The following is a 21,288-nucleotide window of genomic DNA, read 5'->3' on the forward strand; positions in this document are numbered from 1 at the left end:
AATATAAATTGCTGAAATTGATGTACACGACAGCAATCGTTCTGAAATGGAATGAAACTGGACGACCATCTGGCATCGATCTAGGCAGCAGAAACGACAACAGCAAACTTAGCCTTGTCGACCCTGCAAAGTCCTACTTACTAACATCTGGGGGGCTAGTGCCAAAATTGGGAGAGCTGTCTCACAGACTAATCAAGCGACAGCCTGACATATGATTCCATGAGGATGACTATCTTACAGGTAATGTCCCAGGCACCACCATCACCATCCCTGGGTATGTCCTATCCCGCTGGCAGGACAGGCCCAGCAGAGGTGGTGGCACAGTGATATACAGTCGGGATAGAGTTGCCCTGGGAGTCCTCAACATCAACTCCGGACCCCTTGAAGTCTGATGGCATCAGGTCAAACGTGGGCAAGGAAACCTCCTGCGGATTACCATGCACCGTCCTCCCTCAGCTGATGAATCTGTGCTCCTGTATGTTGAACACCACTTGGAGGAAGCAATGAGGGCGGCAAGGGTGCAGAATGCACTCTGGGTGGGGGACTTCAACACCCATCACCAAGAGTGGCTTGGTAGCACCACTACTGACTAAGCTGGCCAAGTCCTAAATGACATAGCTGCTAGACTGGGTCTGCGGTAGGTGGTGAGAGAACCAACAAGAGGGAAAAACATACTTGACCTCATCCTCACCAATCTGCCCACCACAGATGCATCTGTCCATGACAGTATTGATAAGAGTGACCAACGCACAGTCCTTGTAGAGACGAAGTCCCGCCTTCACATTGAGGATACCCTCAATCCTGTTGAGTGGCACTACCACCATGTGAAATGGGATAGATTTCGAACAGATCTAGCAACTTAAGATTGAGCATTCACGAGGCACTGTGGGCCATCAGTAGCAGCAGAATTGTACTCGAGCACAACCTATAACCTCATGGCCTGGGGGCATATGCCATTTCCATTCAGCCAGGGGATCAACCCTGGTTCAATGAAGATTGCAGGAGGGCATGCCAGGAGCAGCTTCGGGCATACCTAAAAATGAGGTATCCACCTGGTGAAGCAATAACACAGGATTACTTTTGTGCCAAACAGCAAAAGCAGCAAACGATACACAGGGCTAAGCGATCCCACAGCCAACGGATCAGATCTAAGCTCTGCCGTTCTGCCACATCCAGTCGTGAATGGTAGTGGACAATTAAACAACTCACTGAAGGATGCGCTCCACAAAGGAGGCTCCATGCTTAATGATGGAAGAGCCCAGCACATCAGTACAATGATAAGGCTGAAGTATTTGCTACAATCTTCAGCCAGAAGTGTCAAATGGGTGATCCATCTCGGCCTCCTCGGGAGGTCCCCAGTATCACAGATGCCAATTTGATTCACTCCACATCAAGAAACGGCTGAAGGCACTGGATACTGCAAAGGCTATGGGCCCTGACAATACTTCGGCAATAGTACTGAAGATTTGTGTTCCAGAACTTGCTGTGCCCCTAGCTAAGCTGTTCCAGTACAGTTACAACACTGGCACCTACCCAGCTATGTGGAAAATTGCCCAGGTATGTCCTGTACACAAAAAGCAGGAAAAATCCAACTCGGCCAATTACCGCCCCATCAGTCTACTCTCAATCATCAGTAAAGTAATGGAAGGGGTCATCAATAGTGCTATCAAGCGGCACTTGCTTAGCAATAGCCTGCTCACTGATGCCCAGTTTGGGTTCTGCCAGGGCCACTCAGCTCCTGACCTCATGACAGCCTTAGTGGACAAAAGAGCTGAACTCCCGAGGTGAGGTGAGAGTGACTGCCCTTGACAACAAGGCAGCATTTGACCGAGTGTGGCATCATGGAGCCCTAGCAAAACTGGAGCCAAATGTGAATCGGGGGGAAAACTCTCCGCTGGTTGGAGTCATACCTAGCACAAAGGAAGATGGGATGTGGTTGCTGGAGGTCAGTCTTCTCATCCCCAGAACATCACTGCAGAAGTTCCTCAGGGTAGACTCCTAGGCCCAGCCATCTTCAGCTGCTTCATCAATGACCGTCCTTCCATCATAAGGTCAGAGGTGGGGACGTTCGCTGATGATTGCACAATGTGCAGCACCATTTGTGACTCCTCAGATACTAAAGCAGTCCATGTCCAAATGTAGCAAGACCTGGACAATATCCACGCTTGGGCTGACAAGTGGCAAGTAACATTCAGACCACAAAAGTGTCAGGCAAAGACCATCTCCAACAAGAGAGAAAATAGCCATCGCCTCTTGGTGTTCAATGGCATTACCATCGCTGAATCACTCACTATCAACATCCTGGGGGTTACTATTGATCAGACACTGAACTGGATTAGCCATATAAATACTGTAGCTACAAGAGCAAGTCAGGGGCTAGGAATCATGCGATGAGTAATTCACCTCCTGACTCCCCAAAGCCTGTCTGCCAGTTATAAGGCGCAAGTCAGCAGTGTGATGGAATACTCCCCACTTGCCTGGATGAGTGCAGCCCCCACACACTCAAGAAGCTTGACACCGTCCAGGATAAAGCAGCCCGCTTGATTGGCGCCATACCCACAAACATTCACTCCCTCCACCACTGACACAAAGCAGCAGCAGTGTGTTCCATCTATAAGATGCACTGCAGGAATTCACCAAGGCTCCGCCAACAGCACTTTCCAAACTCATGACCACTACCATCTAGAAGGACAAAGGCAGCAGATAGATGGGAACACCACCACCTGGAAGTTCCCCTCCAAGTCAGTCACCATTCTGACTTGGAAATATATCGCCGTTCCTTCACTGTTGCTGGGTCAAAATCCTGGAATCCCCTTCCTAACAGCACTGTGGGTGTACCTACATCACAGGGACTGCAGCGGTTCAAGAAGGCAGCTCACCACCAATTTCTCAGGGCAATTAGGGATGGGCAATAAATGCTGGCCCAGCCAGCGAAGCCCACATCTCATGAATGAATTAAAAAAATTGGGGTCTGGAGAGACTTTCCAGAGGGTCCACAAAACAATGTGTGTTGGTGCATGTTTACTAATTAAACAAATGAGCGGCGGTCAAGGGGGATGCGGGGGGTGGGGGTTAGTGATGTGATGCAAGTTTTAAGGCCAACCCCGAGTGTGGTCGCCACACGTTTAGCACAGAGTGCATTGATGTCTCCTCAGGTCCACGGGTCACTGAAAGTGGCAACGCAGGTGGATAAGGTAGTCAGGAAGGCATATGGCATGCTTGCCTTCATCGCCAGGGGTATTGAGTATAAAAGCTGGGAAGTCATGCTGCAGCTGTATGGAACCTTGGTTAGGCCACACTTGGAATATTGCGTGCAATTCTGGTCGCCACATTACCAGAAGGATATGGAGGCGTTGGAGAGGGTGCAGAAGAGGTTTACCAGGAGGCTGCCTGGTCTGAAGGTTATTAGCTATGAGGAGAGGTTGAAGAAACTCAGATTGTTCTCACTAGAGCGACGGAGATTGAGGGGTGACTTGATAGAAGTTTACAAAATTATGAGTGGCATGGACAGAGTAGATAGTCAGGAGCTTTTTCCCAGGGTGGAAGAGTCAATTACCAGGGGACATAGATTTAAGGTGAGAGGAGAAAACTATAGAGGAGATGTGTGGGGCAAGTTTTTTATGCAGAGGGTAGTGAGTGTCTGGAATTCGTTGCCAGAGGAAGTGGTGGAAGCAGGTACGATAGTGGTGTTTAAGAGGCAGCTTGACAAATACATGAATGTTATGGGAATAGAGGGATACGGACCCCGGAAGTGCAAAATGTTTTAGTTGACGGGCAATATGATCGGCGCAGGCTTGGAGGGCCGAGGGCCTGTTCCTGTGCTGTACTTTTCTTTGTTCTTTGTTCTGTGGTCAAAAATTGCTCACGATGTCAATTATAAATTTGAGAAATATTTTGAAAATATTAGGTACATTATTCAACAGGGAAACATATGAGGTCACACAATGAAAACAAGTTAAATAAAAAGTGCTAAGTGGGGCTTCATGATTCTATCAAAACACAGGTCACAAAGCACAGGAAGCCCTAACATCTCCCTATCTACTGACAATAATTGGACTTACAAAGATTAACTAAAGATTATTTGTGCATGCAGAAGGTGGATAAGCTACAATTATTTTTCCAAAATAAGAGCATTCTGATGTTGCAGTTACAGTCCATGGTAACTTTTTAAAAAAATAGAATAGACAAGGCTAATGGTTATTCAAAAAAAAATACAAATTCAAAAATTTTCTCTGCATTCTGCTCTTCTCAAATTCAACTTTAATATCTGCAGAAAAAGTGACCACAGTTAGGAAAGCGTGATATAATGTAGGATTTAGGCTGTAATTCTCAACAGATTTGAGTTCCCAACCTCAGTCTTGCTGTTTGAGGGAACTCCAGACACAGTGTGGTAAATCTCCACGGAGTGAGACAAATTTACACACAAATCTAAGGACACCTCTGCCTCGCAATGATCCTGTGGGACACGACTGTTGGGGGACATTAATTACATTACCTAATGTCAGTACAACTCTAAGTCCTCTATTACTCTGTCCACCCAGAGGAAGTGGCAAACAGCTCTATGCTCCATGTTGCCAACTTAAGCCTCAGTTGTGCATTCTGCTTTAATAGTTTGGAATTTCTCAGTGCTTTACATGGGTCTTTACAACATTTTAAACACTCAAGAAGGACATTCTGTCATGAAAGACACCTGGTCACAGTGCACTCTAAATCTAGTGTCAGTAATAAAGATTATGATAATACATTCACAGAATTGCTCAACTTAGTGCAATTATCTACACTGCTGTGACTTTAAACATTACTAGAAATATATTGTCATAGCCGGTAATATCCATTAATTGTTATGTTGTGATATATCAACTTCAAGAGATTAGTTAACAATCTCCAAAATGAAAAGGAACTAATCTAGCCCCTCGAAGGTCTTGTAAGTTTTAAGACTGTAGCTGCTCAAATGGATTAGTATTGAAAACAGATACTTCAAAAGCCATTAAAAAAATATGCCACAATCACCAAATTGTTTAATGATCAATAATTACTGTGCTAAATCTGTACCTAGACTAGCACACTGGAGTTACTCCAAATCACCAAACATCAACTTACTCTTAGTCCCTTTTACACAATAACAATACAAAGCTGGTAAATTTCCTGAAGCAGCTAGGAACATCGATGCAGTGGAAATAAGCACGCATAACATTCAATGAGTTCTTAAATTTCAGGCTGTGTGTTGTACTTGTTTAATTGTGGCTGCTGGAACATCATGATATGCAATATTACTAACTTGAATGTCACCTGCAATCTTTGAAATTATGCCACGAAGGAGCAGTGGTCCGAATACCAACCCTAGTGTACGCTTCCCTCCTGTCTGAAAAACAACCATTTATCATTACTCTCTAATTTCTGTCCCTTAACCAATGTGATATCCATCCTGCCACTATCCCTTTAATGCCAGGAGTTTAATTTTGCTAATTAGCAAATACATTCACACAGCATATAGAAAGATCGACCCAGAAAGTACTCAGGAGAGGGAGAGGCAAACAGCTATGCCTCTTGCAAACAGCTGGTTGACCTATTCCATAAAAAGTTTAACTGTCTAAAATGGAATTTGTGAATGTTGCTCAACTTGAGAAGGATGATAATATACACATGGAAACGGCATATTTTTGACTGCAGACATTGTACTGAACTACTAAAACTATACTGTAAAACTGGAGAATTCTTACTTTAGCAAAACTGATCATGAAAGAGCCTGGGACACATTGTGCCATTTATTTAAATTCCACATCATCATCTTCTAATTGGGCAAAACCAACAAGGTCCCACCAGCCTCCTCTCCCATGCACTGTGACTAACTGGTGTGATGTGCTTTGCTCAACCACAATGGAGGAACAAAGCAGGGCTATGTGGCAAGTGGCATTTATGCATAGAAACATAAAGCATGTTTCACAAAAAACAGACCACATTTACCAAGAGTGATTTGATAACTTTACCCTACGATTATTTAACATCTTATAAAACATAACAGCTCAGTGATGATACCGATATCCATTGTGGCAGACTGGTTTATTTGTTTGATGATAAGTTAGGCAAAATTTTACACCTTAGAGGGCATTTTAATTGATAATCAAGTAACATGTTAATAGTTTCATCATGATCCACTGTTTCTCTCACCGTCTTTTATTAAGAGCCACTTGAATCACCATCTCAGTTTATTCGTTTGACAATCTACCATGGAGCACCTGTAATTGGACTCATTGCAACACTGTATGAGTTCAATGAACAGGAGAAAAAATATCACTGTGGAAGTTCACTGCACTTCAGCTCACAGCAGGTTTCCAGTACTTACCTTCTGTATATAAATATCAACATGAAATAAAACTGCTCAACAGCGCTGAACACTGCACATCCATCCCCATGTCAATCTCAATTAAGGTGAAGTGTAAAAGACCCATAGCCCATGTCAACGAAGTTGGACAGACAAAAAGGTATGGAAATCAGGAAAAAATAAAAGCAAAATAATGCGGATGCTGGAAATCTGAAATAAAAACAGAAAATGCTAGAAAGACTCAGCATGTCTGACAGTATCTGCGAAGAGAGAAACAGGGTTAACGTTTCAAGTCTGTATGACCCTTCTTCAGAGCTAAACAGAAATAAAAATGTAACAGTTCATGCAATCACAGAATTTTAAAGGCACAGGAGGCCATTTGGCCCATCGTGTTTGCACCAGCTCTCCAAATGAACATGATGACCTAGTGCCATTGCCCTGCCTTTTCCCCGTACCCCGGCACATTGTTTCTTTTCAAATAATCATCTAATGCCCTCTTGAATGCCTCGATTGAACTTGCCTCCACCACACTTCCAGGCCCGAAGCACTCGTTGTGTGAAAAAGGTTTTTCTCACGTCACATTTGCTTCTTTTGCAAATCACTTTAAATCTGTGTCTTCTCATTCATGATCCTTTTATGAGCAGGAACAATTTCTCCCTATCTACTCTGTCCAGCCTCATGATTTTGAGCATCTCTATAAAATCTCCTCTTAGACTCCTTTTCTCCAAGGAGAACAGTCCCAACCTCTCCAATCTATCCTGGTGGCTCATGTTTCTCATCCCTGGAACCTTTCTTGTAAACCTCTTCTGCACTCCCTCTAATGTGTTCACATCCTATAATGTGGCGTCCAGAACTATACACAATACTCTAGCTGAGGTCTAACAAGTGTCTTATATAAATTCAGCAGTCCTGCCACCTTCAATGATCAATGCACATATACCCCCAAGTCTTTCTGCTCCTGCACCCCCTTCAAAATTTCACCTCTTATTTTCTATTGTCTGTCCATGTTCTTCCTACCGAAATGCAGCATTACACTTCTCCGCATTGAACTTCATCTGTCACCTATCTGCCCATACCGCCAACTTGTCTATGTCCTTTTCAAGTTCTACGCTATCCTCCCCACAGTTCACAACACTCCTAAGCTTCCTATCATCCACAAATTATGAAACTGTGCTCTGCACACCAAGATTTAGATCATTAATATATATCAGGAAAAGCAAGGGTCCTAATACCAACCCCTGGGGAACTGCACTACAAACCTTTCTCCAGCTCGAAAAATAGCCATTGACCATTACTCGCTGCTACCTATTTTTCAGCCAATTTTGTATCCATATTGCCCCTATCCATTTTATTCCATGAGCAATAACTTTTCTCACAAGTCTGTTGCGTGGCACTGTATCAAATGCCTTTTGAAAGTCCATATACACTACATCAACAGCATTACCCTCATCGACATTTTCTGTTACCTCTTCAAAAAACTTCAGCAAGTTAGTTAAACATGATTTCTCCTTTAGAACTCCATGCTGGGTCTTCCTTATCAACCCATATGTTTCCTTGTGAATACTAATTCTATCCTGAATAATTGTTTCTAGAATCTTGCCCACCACTGAAGTTAATCTGACTGGTCTGTAATTGCTGGGATTATCCTTGTTATGACACAGCAGTTGGTAAAACTGAGTTATTTAATATTCCCATAGGAAAACTTTAAACAACTGTCATAACCTATATTTTTAAGGGTATGCTTGATTTGCAGTTCTAAACTCAGGAATCAGACCACCAGTTCTCGAGAGGTTTTTATGTCAAACTACGAGGCATTTATTAATTTATACAAGTTAAGTATTTCCATATGGCTACAAATTACTATCATAATTTTTAACAAATTCCCAGACTAATCTGCAATGCTCTCCTTAACCAATGTCACCACCCCTCCTCCTTTCCTTCCTTTCTTATCGTTTCAGAACACCTTGTACTGGGAATATTTAACATCCAGTTCTGCCTTTCCTTGAGCCAGGTCTCTGTTATTAACACATCATATTTCTACATGGCAATCTATGCCTGTAACTCCCCAATCTTATTTACTACGCTCCGTGCATTCACATACATGCATAGTAACCCTGATTTAGATTTTGTTACTTTCTCCCTTGCCCCAATTTTACCTATTAACTTACTATTCTCTATACTAGTGCCATCTGTCCCTCCCAGTATTTTGTGCACCATGTGACGAAATTTATACTGTTTAAGGGGGGTGGAACAGGTGAAGCTGGATATAAGGCCAGCAATAGGTGGGGGCTAAAGAGAGATTGACATAGATGCCATGGACACAAAGACACAGGGAGTGTTAATGGTAGTGATGAGGGCTAAAGAAGGTGCTGATAGTGGCATAAAGGTAAGAAAGAAGAGTGTGATAATAGCAGAACAAGGGTAAGCACTCTGTGAAAAAACAGCATGGAACAAGATGGCCCTATTGGGGGAGGGATGGAGGGAGGGGGCGGTAGGGGGTGGAAAAAGGATAGAAAATTGGATAAAAAGGGGGATAAAAAAAGGGATAAAACAGTGAATAAATGAATAAAAATAAACAGGTAAAAAATAAAAATAAATTTTAAAAAAGGAATCAAAACGAGGTGAGGATAGCTTAAGAAGGGAGTGAGGCAAAAGACGAGAAATTACAGGCCGATTAGCCTGACCTCGGTTGTTGGTAAGATTTTAGAGTCCATTATTAAGGATGAGATTTCAGAATACTTGGAAGTGCATGGTAAAATAGGGCAAAATCAGCATGGTTTCATCAAGGGGAGGTCATGCCTGACAAATCTGTTAGAATTCTTTGAGGAGGTAACGAGTAGGTTAGACAAAGGAGAGCCAATGGATGTTATCTACTTGGACTTCCAGAAGGCCTTTGACAAGGTACTGCACAGGAGGCTGCTCAGTAAGATAAGGGCCCATGGTGTTAGAGACAAGGTACTAGCATGGATAGAAGATCGGCTGTCTGGCACGAGGCAGAGAGTGAGGATAAGGGGGTCCTTCTCAGGATGGCGGCCGGTGATTGGTGGAGTTCTGCAGGGGTCAGTGTTGGGATCACAACTTTTCACTTTATACATTAACGATCCAGATGAAGGAACTGAGGGCATTCTGGCCAAGTTTGCAGATGATACAAAGATAAGTGGAGGGACAGGTAGTATTGAGGAGGTGGGGAGTCTGCAGAAGGATTTAGACAGGTTAGGAGAATGGGCAAAGAAGTGGCAAATGGAATACAACGTGGATAATTGTGAGGTCATGCACTTTGGTAGGAAGAATAGAGGCATAGACTATTTTCTAAATGGAGAGAGAATTCAGAAATCTGGAGTGCAAAGGGACTTGGGAGTCCTAGTCCAGGATTCTCTTAAGGTTAACTTGCAGGTTGAGTTGGTAGTTAGGAAGGCAAATGCAATGTTGGCATTTATTTCGAGAGGACTAGAATATAAAAGCAGGGATGTGCTGCTGAGGTTTTATAAGGCTCTGGTCCAGACCACATTTAGAATATTGTGAGCAATTTTGGGCCCCATATCTCAGGAGGGATGTGCTGGCCCTGGGGAGGGTCCAGAGGAGGTTCACAAGAACGATCCCAGGAATAAAAGGCTTAACATATGAAGAACGTTTAAGGACTCTGGGTCTCTACTAGATGGAGTTTAGAAGGATGAAGGGGGATCTGATTGAAACTTACAAAATACTGAAAGGCCTGGATAGAGTGGACGTGGGGAAGATGTTTCCATTAATAGGAGAGACTAGGACCTGAGGGCACAGCCTCAGAGTAAAGGGAAGACCTTTTAGAACAGAGACAAAGAGAAACGTCTTTAGCCAGAGAGTGGTGAATCTATGGAATTCATTGCCACAGAAGGCTGTGGAAGCCAGGTCATTGAGTGTATTTAGGACCGAGATAGATAGGTTCTTGACTGGTAAGGGGATCAAAGGTTATGGGGAGAAGGCGGGAGAATGGGTTTGAGAAACTTATCAGCCATGATTGAATGGCGGAACAGACTCGATGGGCCGAATGGCCTAATTTCTGCTCCTATGTCTTATGGTCTTAGAGGAGAGAGTGCATGATCTGAAGTTGTTGAACTCAATGTTAAGTCCGGAAGGCTGTAAAGTGCCTAACTGGAAGATGAGGTGTTGTTCCTCCAGTTTGTGTTGGGGTTCACTGAAACATTGCAGCAAGCCATGTGGGCATGACAGCAAGATGGTGTGTTGAAATGGCGAGCAACAGAAAGGTCTGGATCATGCTTGCAGACAGACCTAAGGTGTTTCTCAAAGTGGTCACCAGCTCTGCGTTTGGTCTCCCCAATGTAGAGGAGACTGCATTGGGAACAGCGAATGCAGTAGGCCAAATTAAAGGAGGTGCAACTGAAGTGTTGCTTCACCTGAAAGGAGTATTTGGGCCCTTGGGCGGTGAGAAGGGAGGAGCTATAGGGGCAAGTGTTGCATCTTCTGCGATTGCATGGGAATGTGCCATGGGAAGGTGTTGATGAGGTGTTGGGGCTGATGGAGGAGTGGAACAGGGTGTCCCGGAGGGAACGGTCCCTACGGAATGCTGACGGGGGGGGGGGGCAGTGTGGCATCATGCTGGAGTTGGCAGAAATGGCGGAGGATGATCCTTTGAATGTGGAGGCTGGTGTGGTGAAAAGTGAGGACAAGGGGGACCCTGTTATAGTTCTGGGAGAGAGGGGAAGGGGTGATTGCAGAGCGCGGGAGATAGGTTGGACACAGTTGAGGGCCCTGTCAACCATCGGGTGGGAAACCTCAGTTAAGGAAGAAGGAAGACATATCAGAAGAGCCTTTTTAGAAAGTGGCATCATCAAAACAGACGCGACGGAGGCGAAGGAACTGAGAGAATGAAGCAGGGTGTGGGGAGCTGTAGTCAAGGCAGTTGTGGGAGTCAGGGGCTTGTAATGAATATTGGTGGACAGTCTATTGCCAGAAATTGACCAGAGAGGTCAAAGAAAGGAAGGGAACTGGTATGGAAATCAGGAAACCCGGTAGTAAGTTGTCGCAAAATGTAGCTTTTAAAATTGTAGGAAGAAAGAGGGAGATAGGAGTTTGTAGTTTTCATTCCCTCAGAAGGAACTAATTCAAATTAGAAGACAATGTCATGAGTTCATTCCAATAGAGTAAATGCAAGGGCACCAATGGAGCTTAGAAGTAATAAGACAGTTGTAATATCAATAAAATAGTGAGACCTACAAACAGTCTCTTGGTAGTACAGGAATTGAGTATTGCTGAAAGAAGAGACATGCTATCAAAGCTTTTCATCCTGCACTCATCAGGGTAGCTCGCAAGAAATTACCAACAATAAAGGGGGAAACAGCAATTTATACTGCATTGGAAGAGAGTGCTAATTAGCTGTCAAGTAGATTCTGGTTGATGGAGGCAATGCCATGGAGAATGCAGCATGGAACATTTAACTGTTCAAATTCAAACCGGGCAGGTTGACTCTGATGGGCAATGCCTTGACCAGAGACAAATAGCTTTGATAGCATATGTCTTTTTCAGCAAAACAAGCGAGACATATGTTAAAGCTTGCAACAGAGTGACAGAGAAAGGGAGGTTAGCAGCTAGAGGCAAGAGGGTGATAATGGTATGATGAGCTTTTATCTTGTCTCTTATCCAGGATTATGACAGTTACTAATAGTCTCCCCCAGACAGAAAGCAACATCTAAAGATTTAGGCTTTCAAGAATTAAGTGTCATTGTGTTAGAAATGGTATTTGGTGTGAATTCGGAAATTCAGTTGGATGCAAGTTCAGGAGTGGGAGATGTGGAAGTTCCAACTAAGGTCAGAGAAGATAATAAGACGAAGACTCCTGATAGAAGAAGATGGAGGTAATATAGGAATGAGTGGGTGTTGTTGATTACATTTCCAGAAAGCAATTGTATCCTTCAGGAATTGAAAATAAGTAATTTCTTTTCCTGAGGATACAAAAGGAAATTATGATTACAGAACTAGTCAGAAAGAACTGTACAAGTTAACATCTGAGAAATGCAATTGTCATGTCGTCATTGCAGAATCACATCACACAATTAACAGGAAAAAACACAGGGAATTATTCTGCGTCAAAAAAAAAAGCCTGTGACTTCCTCATCTTAGTTCCTTTCTGTGAAGAGCAAATGTAGGTTATCTTCACGTATCCACTAGCTGCAATTTATTGACCAGCTTTTTGCAGAAGTTGGGTGCAGCTTACTTGCCTCCCCCTCACAGGGATACAGTGCTCTGTGCATGACAACTGAATTTCAATTAACATTTAAACTGTTTTTCATAAAAATGTTGTGCTCAGATTAGGATTTGCTTGAACCACAGACATAAAATGCGTGTGGAAATCTGTCACAACACGGTAGCCAATATTCATGTAAAAATCCAATCAAAAGCACATATTCTACAAAACAGTGACTGGACTCATAATATGGTACTCTCTCTGGGTAACAATTATCAGAGGGCTGATGATATTGGGAGCACTGAACGTAAAATAATTGCTACAGCTGGAGAAGCAATTCTGCATAAAAGGAGAGAAGTTTTGGAGAATAAATGCACTTTGATGAGGGTTACAGTATTTCATGGCAGGACAGAATGGTAGCAATATGGTTATGTTACTGGACTAGTCATGCCCTCTGAAATGGCCACACAAGTCATGCAGTTCTACTCAAGAAGGCAGCCCACCACCATCTTCTCAAAGACAATTAGGGACAGGACATTATTGCTGGCTTAGCCAGCGACACCCATGTCCCATGAATGAATTTTTTTAAAAAAAATCAACAAAATAGGTAGCATCATGGATAAGCAAAGTTAGACTGAGCTAGTACATACAGCCAGTTACATTGCTTTGCAGGCTTTGATTAACATGAAGTCATGAAAAAAAAGTCTTTTTGTGCAAACGTAAGGTTGAGAAAGTAGAAGCCGAGGTGGAATAGAAAAAGCTATACAAGAAAAGGATTGAACTCAGTCCACAATCTTAGGAAAGTAGACATAAGAGTGGGGTCTCCACAGCAGCTATGGTTTCACTCCTTCATACTGAGCACCACTGCCGACTGGAAAGGTCAAAAACAAAATGATTATATCAAAGGAGGGAGCATATTTGTTATCGATCACTGGAAGGATGAGACCCTGAACCAGTCAAGATGCTCCCACCATGAGTATGTACTTACTTAAGGCTTGTAACAGAATAGGTGCCGTAGTATTAACATCCATATAATCCTTTGTTATGTTAGGGTGGACTTTGGTCTAATGAAGTTACACACAGTATCTTATGAGTTAATTCAATCAATTAATATGTTACTTGGTACATTCAACAGTCACCAACAAAGGCAAAAACAAAAATACCTGGAAAAACTCAGCAGGTCTGACAGCATCTGCGGGGAGGAATACAATTGATGTTTCGAGTCCATCTGACTCTTCACAGAACAGTTCTGTTGAAGGGTCACACGGACTCGAAACATCAACTGTATTCCTCTCCGCAGATGCTGTCAGACCTGCTGAGTTTTTCCAGGTATTTTTGTTTTTATCTCGATTTCCAGCATCTGCAGTATTTTGCTTTCACCAACAAAGGAATGGCTGGTCCATTTAGCCAGTCCCAAAATTTTTAAAAATCACATTTTACTAAAATTTCCTAAACTCATCAATCACTCCATTTTTGCCAAAAGAAAACATAGCCTGAATTTTTCCATGAGACCTGTCTCCAATGCATGGCACAAGGAATTCCATGTTTGCGCTGGCATAAGTTGACAGAATATATTGTAAAATGCATGAAACATACCTCACTTGAAGTCAAGCTTCTGGTTACGCTTGGCCGGCACCCTTCAGATCACAACCTGCACACAGAAAAGAGACTTAATTTTAACAAGAGCACAAAATACTAGACTAGAAAGATAAGTGGAACAGTCAACATGTCTGGAGAGAAGTTATCATTTTGGACAAGTCTTTTTTCAAAGTTTAACAGCTTGTTAAATAATAATATGCATATAAGACTGTGGCCATTAAAAGCATTGATAGTGGTAATTCTAAGCATTACAGAATAACTATACATAAAGTCCTGTCGGATGCTTTCTAGTCTGGCCTTTGCACCAAACATCACCAGAGCACTGAATAGTGGAGAAAACACAAGTAGCGAAAAGGATTTCCTAAAAAAAACTGAAACAATGTCTCTTCATTAGCAGCTGTCTGTTGACTGTCGATTGCTTGTTTCTGTACTTCCTTAATAATTTTTCATTTGAAATGTATGTAGTTGCTTTGTCAGTTTTTGGTACATTTCCTACCATGTGATTTATTGCTGTTTTCTGCATGAAATTCGAGGCCATCAGATATGATCATATCTTGGCATACAAATTGTGACATGCACGAGACACACAAATTGGCAGCTAAATCAATTTGCACACATTTTTATTTAAAGCTGCAATAATACACCAAAAAAAAACTAACTGGCAAAAATCATTCTTCCAATACTAGTTCATAGCATAAATTAACTTTAATTGTTTCTTTTGCATATTAACAGATAGAAAATGATTGTTTTTCACTTTGTAATTCCTCAGGATAGCATTAATTGTATTGGAGTGTCCTTCTGTTACTAATTGTGACAACACAGTGCTGTTTGCAGAGGTACATGGAAATCTAATTAATTCAGTTTTTCACCTTTCAGTGTAACACAGAAAAACTTGTTTCTGCTCAATGGTTACAACTTATATAGCACTCTTCTTGGAAACACCCAAGGCATTTCATAGGAATATCGGAGAAGACAGAAAGTAGTAGCAGAGGAAGTTACAGATAATGACTGACAGCATGGGGACAGGACTGAGTTTGTTGAAGTTTTTGAAGGTGGGAGAAGGGCGGCAAGGAAAATGGCTTTAAGGAGGTCATTCCATAGCCCAGGGGCCTAGCAGCACTGGCAAAGAATGAAGGGCCGGACATTCTGTGGCATCAAATGCATGCTGCTGTGTATATTTTTTCTCTCTTGTCCTATTTTAAAATGAAGTCTCCCAAGTTCAAAGGAAACTTCTGTGTGTTGAGGTTTCTAGGTTCACAACAGTCAAAATCAGTGTGATACCGGTGATAAGAATGTAATCTCTCCATAGAAGCTTTCATGGCAATAAGCAAAAAAGATTGACTTTAAAAATGGATTTCAATGAGCCAGAAATGAATTTGTGCTACTCAATACTTAAGAAATGTTCTGCGTATTAGAGATTAATGGTTAAATAGTACCGGTTGATACAATAATTTCAAAAAGCCCCAGGTATTTTTAAGCTATTATTTTAACCTCAAAAAGAAACTCAGGTTTTTAAAAAATTTCTCAATTAATAACAGCAAACACAATATCATCTATCACCCATCTACCTGTAGACTACATTGTGTTAGCATGTCTTGTCCCAATAACGAATGACATTTGTTATCATTAAAGCAAACAAGGAGGTTACTCAGATACTATAGCTGGCCTAAAGTCTAAAACTAAGTCCTTTAAGACTTTACCAGCCCCTGCTTCCACTCTGTTTTCGTTCCTGATTGAGCTCCGTTTAAATCATCAATTTACCACTCCCTACAAACCCCAATAAGAGTGTTTAAACACTTTAATTAGATGCCATCAAAAGTGACTCACCAGCTGCATGCATTAAGTTTTAATCAATGCTTCTATCAATTGCACGTATCCAAACTTATTGATAATTACACGTGTTCCAAGCTAGCATTTATCCGCCTGTGAGGCAAAGTCATTGAATACGTCAATTTCAGGCCCAGAAAATTCCAAAATCCAGGAAGCAAACAGAAGTGAATTCTCTGGACTTGGTAGATTAGGTTGCCAGGGTCAACCGGGCATTCAGGCACCCCAGGGAGTAAAAACTTTGAAAACCTAATCTACAATTTCTCAATCTGCCTCATCTCCTACTGTTTTCAAACTTGGTGGTGACCTGTACTGAGTCTTGACCAACCATTCAAGTTCTTTCAATACTAAAGAACAATGGGTTCATAGTTGTCACAGAAATACCTGGAAAAACTCAGCAGATCTGGCAGCATCGATGGAGAAAAGCACAGTTGACTTTTCGAGTCCTCATGACCCTTCAATAGAACTAAGTAAAAATAGGAAAGGGGTAAAATATAAGCTGGTTTAAGGGGTGGGGTGGGGTGTTGGGACAAGAAGAGCTAGGTAAAGGGCCAGTGATAGGTGGAGATAACCAAAAGATGTCACAGACAAAAGGACAAAGAGGTGTTGAAGGTGGTGATATTATCTAAAGGAATGTGCTAATTAAGGGCAGAAAGTAGGACAAACAAGGTACAGATAGCCCTAGTGGGGGTGGGGTGGGGTGAGGGAATACTAAAAAGGCTAAAAAGTAGAGATAAAACAATGGATGGAAATACATTTAAAAATAAAAGTAAATAGGTGGGAAAAGAAAAATCTATATAAATTATTGGAAAAAAACAAAAAGGAGGGGGAAAAAACAAAAAGGGGATGGGGATGGAGGAGAGAGTTCATGATCTAAAATTATTGAACTCAATATTCAATCCGTCCAAGGGCCCAAACACTCTTTTCAAGTGAAGCAGCATTTCACCTGCACTTCCCTCAACTTAGTCTACTATATTCGTTGCTCCCAATGCGGTTTCCTCTACATTAGAGAGACCAAACGCAGACTGGGTGACCGCTTTGCAGAACACCTTCGGTCTGTCCGCTAGCATTACCCAGACCTCCCTGTCGCTTGCCATTTCAACACTCCACACTGCTCTCATGCCCACGTGTCCGTCCTTGACCTGCTGCAATGTTCCAGTGAAGCTCAACGCAAACTGGAGGAACAGTACCTCATCTTCCGACTAGGCACTTTACCGCCTTCTGGACTGAGTATTGAGTTCAACAATTTTAGATCATGAGCTCTCTCCTCCATCCCACCCCCTTTCCATCTTTTCCCCCTCCTTTTTGTTTTTTCCAATAATTTATATAGATTTTTCTTTTCCCACCTATTTCCATTATTTTTAAATGTATTTCCATCCACTGCCTTTTAAGTATTCCTTCACCCCACCCCCACCTCCACTAGGGCTATCTGTACCTTGCTTGTCCTGCTTTCTACCCTTAATTAGCACATTCCTTTAGATAATATCACCACCTTCAACACCTTTGTCCTTTTGTCTGTGACATCTTTTGGTTATCTCCACCTATCACTGGCCCTTTACCTAGCTCTTCTTGTCCCAACACCCCACCCCCCCCTTAAACCATCTTATATTTCACCCCTTTCCAAGTTTACTTACTTCTGTTGAAGAGCCATGAGGACTCGAAACGTTAACTGTGCTCTTCTCCACCAATGCTGCCAGACCTGCTGAGTTTTCCCAGGTATTTCTGTTTTTGTTTTTGTTTTGGATTTCCAGCATCCGCAGTTCTTTGCTTTTATTTCATAGTTGTCACAGCTGTCACCTTTGCTGGAATTCTTTCATCAAGCAAAAATGCCAATTGCTTTCTAATCTTTCAACCACTATCTCAGGATCAACATGTTTGCTGAGCATGGATTTATTCTGATTCTTGTTTATTAGTTTCAGATCCCCTGATAAGCCTGAATTCATGCTTCTACAAAAGAATTGTGTTATCTTATCGGCATCAAGCTAATACAAGCTCACATATCAATTTTAAAGATTGGGCTTTGCATTTTCTGAAAAGTTTTCTCCAGAAAAGTTAATTGAGCTCCCTCCAAGTTCTGTCAATTCTTTAAACACTTCCATACATCTGAGGACAGTCAACCATAAAATTTCAATTGCTCAGTTTTCTCAGATATTTACTTGTTAATCTCCAGTTCTGTTAATTTCTCTTAATCATTCACATATTTATTAATGGATGGGGATCTTACTGCATCTCCCATTGCAATGCTGATGACTTTAGCCAGTGAACTGATTCGGCCAATGCTTCACCTCACTGATCTCAAGATGGTCTTTTTCCCTCTTTGCTTTCTTCACATCTTTTCTCCCTATGGTGCAGACTCCTTCTGCCTAATGACTCAAGGTACACTGGCAGATCTATACTAAGTTGCTGATGGTGCCCTTCTTCAGTGAGCCAAGGTGGTGAAAGTCAGCAGGTGCAGGGAGCAGCTCAATATCCGAACACAGGCATTTTTCAGCAGAGGTTATAGGAAAGCAATTTGAAGTCAGGATCTGAGTTGATTTTTCCTTTCCCTAATTTATAGCACACGCAACTGCTGCCCGAATTTTGTACTGCATAATTAGAATACATCAAGAATTAAAGTGTGGGCCTTTGTCCCATGCTTGGTTTATTGATACACCAATGTTTTTGTCCAGAAGTCCATTGGGGAGGGAGCTAATTATACCCTCTTTAAAAATTGTATTCCTTGTTGAAATACAATTTCATGGACAAAGGGCAATCTTCAGCACCTTGACCAATTGCCCATTCTTCATTTGCGACTGAACAGTGTGTGTCGACAGCCTCTTGCACTACAGGGAACCATCATGGCTAAGCTCAACTGGATTTTCACAGGGCATTTATTCTTTTGAATGTTTAGAAGGTATAATAAGCAGGAACAGGAACTGGATGATTTTCCCTCTTGCTAGCCCAGGGGTACTGAGCCAACAGTAATTTCACTATTGCTGTTCCAGCTAAGATCAGCTAACATAGAGGATGTGGAACAAACCAAAGACCTTCCCTATCTTTATGTTTTTGCTACTTATTGGATAAACTTTAAGATAAAAGGTGGCCTGAGAGATTTTAAATGTTTAATCTCTACAAAGAAGCTCGCATTCTGCTTTAAGTCTATGATACTTAAAAACATATTTTTATCTTGTCCTGCACTTCCCTCACTTCCTTAAGTTATTCACAGCCTTTCTGCCCCACAGTATATATATATATTAAAAAAAAAGAAAAAAATCCATAAATCTAACTTTTGGTAGTGTGCAAACCTGGGAACGCAAATTGTACAACTGCAAGTGAAGTGGTATCTTTCACCCATATAATTTTACCACAGTGAGATAGTGATGTGGGATTGCACAGTAATTAATTTGTATCCTTTACAGATGGTCCTTTGTTGCAGAATCTTCTTCCTTTCTATCACAGCTTCTGACTAGCAATAACAACTCCCAGCCTGTAGAATATGATTACAAAATAGCAATTATTGAATTTCTAACAGAAGTAAACAAAGCAAGATATGGGAGAAATTGGAAATGCCAAATCCAAATGAGAGGACTCTTAAAACAATCGTGCCACAAGCTAAACGGAATTCTGAATGCCGCACACATTAACATTTTATAGACAAATTAGTGAAACAGTCTACGAATGTATTTTCACCGCCAGGATTTCACCCCACAAAATATGGGGTTTAACCTTAGTTGAAACCTGAACAAACACAAGGGAGGAAGGAAATCTAGTGTGTGATTATATTGCTTAACCAAAACACTTGGGACTCTCAATGGCCTGAGAAAAGCATTTCACTGATTGTCTTAAAAGTATTGGAAAATATAAGCTAGCTAACTTCATGTCTTCATTCTACCACAATCAAGGCCAATGCTTGAACTCCCAAATTCTGTTGCAGCCCTGACATCTTGTCTCTAATCTTACACTTCACATTCTTCTTCAATACCTTTTGATCTAACCACATTGTCTTGCCACCAACAAAAACTACCGATCCCTTCTGTGTTACCATCTTTTATTACAGCACCTTTAACATGGTAAAGCTCAGAACAGGAATCACAGTGGACCACCATGATGAACACAGAATTAAAGGCAGGGAGCATAGTGGGAAAACAACAGAACGGAGTATTTGAAAAATATTCTCAGTTATTAGGCAATGGCAATATTTTTCTTCGAGCATAAGCAATTTTTCTGCAAATTACTAACCAATGGAAAGAATTACTAGTCATCACTCCTATATAAATCAAGCACATGTTGTAGCAGGTGGTGGGTGGACTTGAAGATGTCAAGAGTTACTTCAAATAAACTGCCAACCCCAACAAGTGTCAAGGTCTAGTGGCAAATGGTTTTAATTTTGGTTATTACAAAAAAAAAAGGAACAGTGCTTTTTGACAATTTTCACTACTTTGTGGTAATATTTTTACGCTATACAACACAGAGAAGATACAGGCCATATTAAAATAATTTCACAGTACTTGGGATTTATTTCTACCAGACTTTCCACTGCAGGTGAGGTCCTTGAAAACTCAGTTATTTCTGAACAACAGATGTTCATTGCCAATTAGCTATTTTTATTAAAAAGAAAGCATCACTGTCATCGTTAAGGTGGGGGGGGGGGGGGTCGGCAATCATTTATTGGAACCAATTTAGTTATTAAAAAGCAACCAGACTACAGATTGCTACCATCTTCTCAACAGCTTGTCTCAACAATGTGGTGAGAATTTTTCATTGGTACATGTGCTTTTTGAATGCAGCCACTGAAAACACTGCAGCAAATCATTGTCCACAGTGAAATGGCAATGAGTTAAACTCGGATGACACAAAATTCCATTAATGTTGAACTTATTAACCAATCCTGTCAGCAAAACAGCAAATCCCATATAACGATGCCTGTGATAAGCCGAAATTCCACAACGGTAACTCCGGATACCTGAACTTATCTAGCTTCTCATATGACTACACCGACCAATAAGGGTGGGTTTAGATCACACAAGAGTGCTAAATCTTGTAGTGCTGAGTCAGCCATCATTTGACATCGAGATCTCCCTGTGGAGGAACGTCAAAAGCCTGCAAGTATGGCTAGCCTGAGAGGAAGAGAAGGTAAAGTTGATAAAGCAAGTGAAAAGCAGTGGCGCAAAGCTGAATGAGGGCATCGCGGAGGAGTGGGCGATTCCACCATCAAGTTTGACCAGGCTTTTGAAACACAAGGCACATAGCTTGGAACAATTCAACAAGCAGGCATTCTCTCCAGCAAGGAAGAGGACAAGAACGCTTGCCTATGCCAACATTGAAGAAGCTCTACTAACATGGTTCAAGGCAGCCCAAGGCAGAATGTTCTCATCTCCGGTCC

General features: G+C 41.8%; 1 protein-coding gene across 12 annotated transcripts in view; it reads right to left on the reverse strand.

Moving 5' to 3' along the window:
- The window catches only part of micu1 (mitochondrial calcium uptake 1), a 104,238-nt gene that overhangs the window by 65,780 nt on the left and 17,170 nt on the right, over positions 1-21,288 (reverse strand). For 8 of the 12 annotated variants that reach the window (XM_041176416.1, XM_041176426.1, XM_041176424.1 and 5 more), the window contains one exon: positions 14,097-14,151. The gene's annotated coding sequence lies outside the window, so the exon portion shown is untranslated. Of the gene's footprint in view, positions 1-5,278; positions 5,363-14,096; positions 14,152-21,288 lie in introns of all 12 variants that reach the window. The other 4 variants (XM_041176422.1, XM_041176419.1, XM_041176423.1 and 1 more) reach the window with 2 other exon arrangements.

Source organism: Carcharodon carcharias, chromosome 28 (assembly GCF_017639515.1).
Source record: "Carcharodon carcharias isolate sCarCar2 chromosome 28, sCarCar2.pri, whole genome shotgun sequence".
Lineage (NCBI taxonomy): Eukaryota > Metazoa > Chordata > Chondrichthyes > Lamniformes > Lamnidae > Carcharodon > Carcharodon carcharias.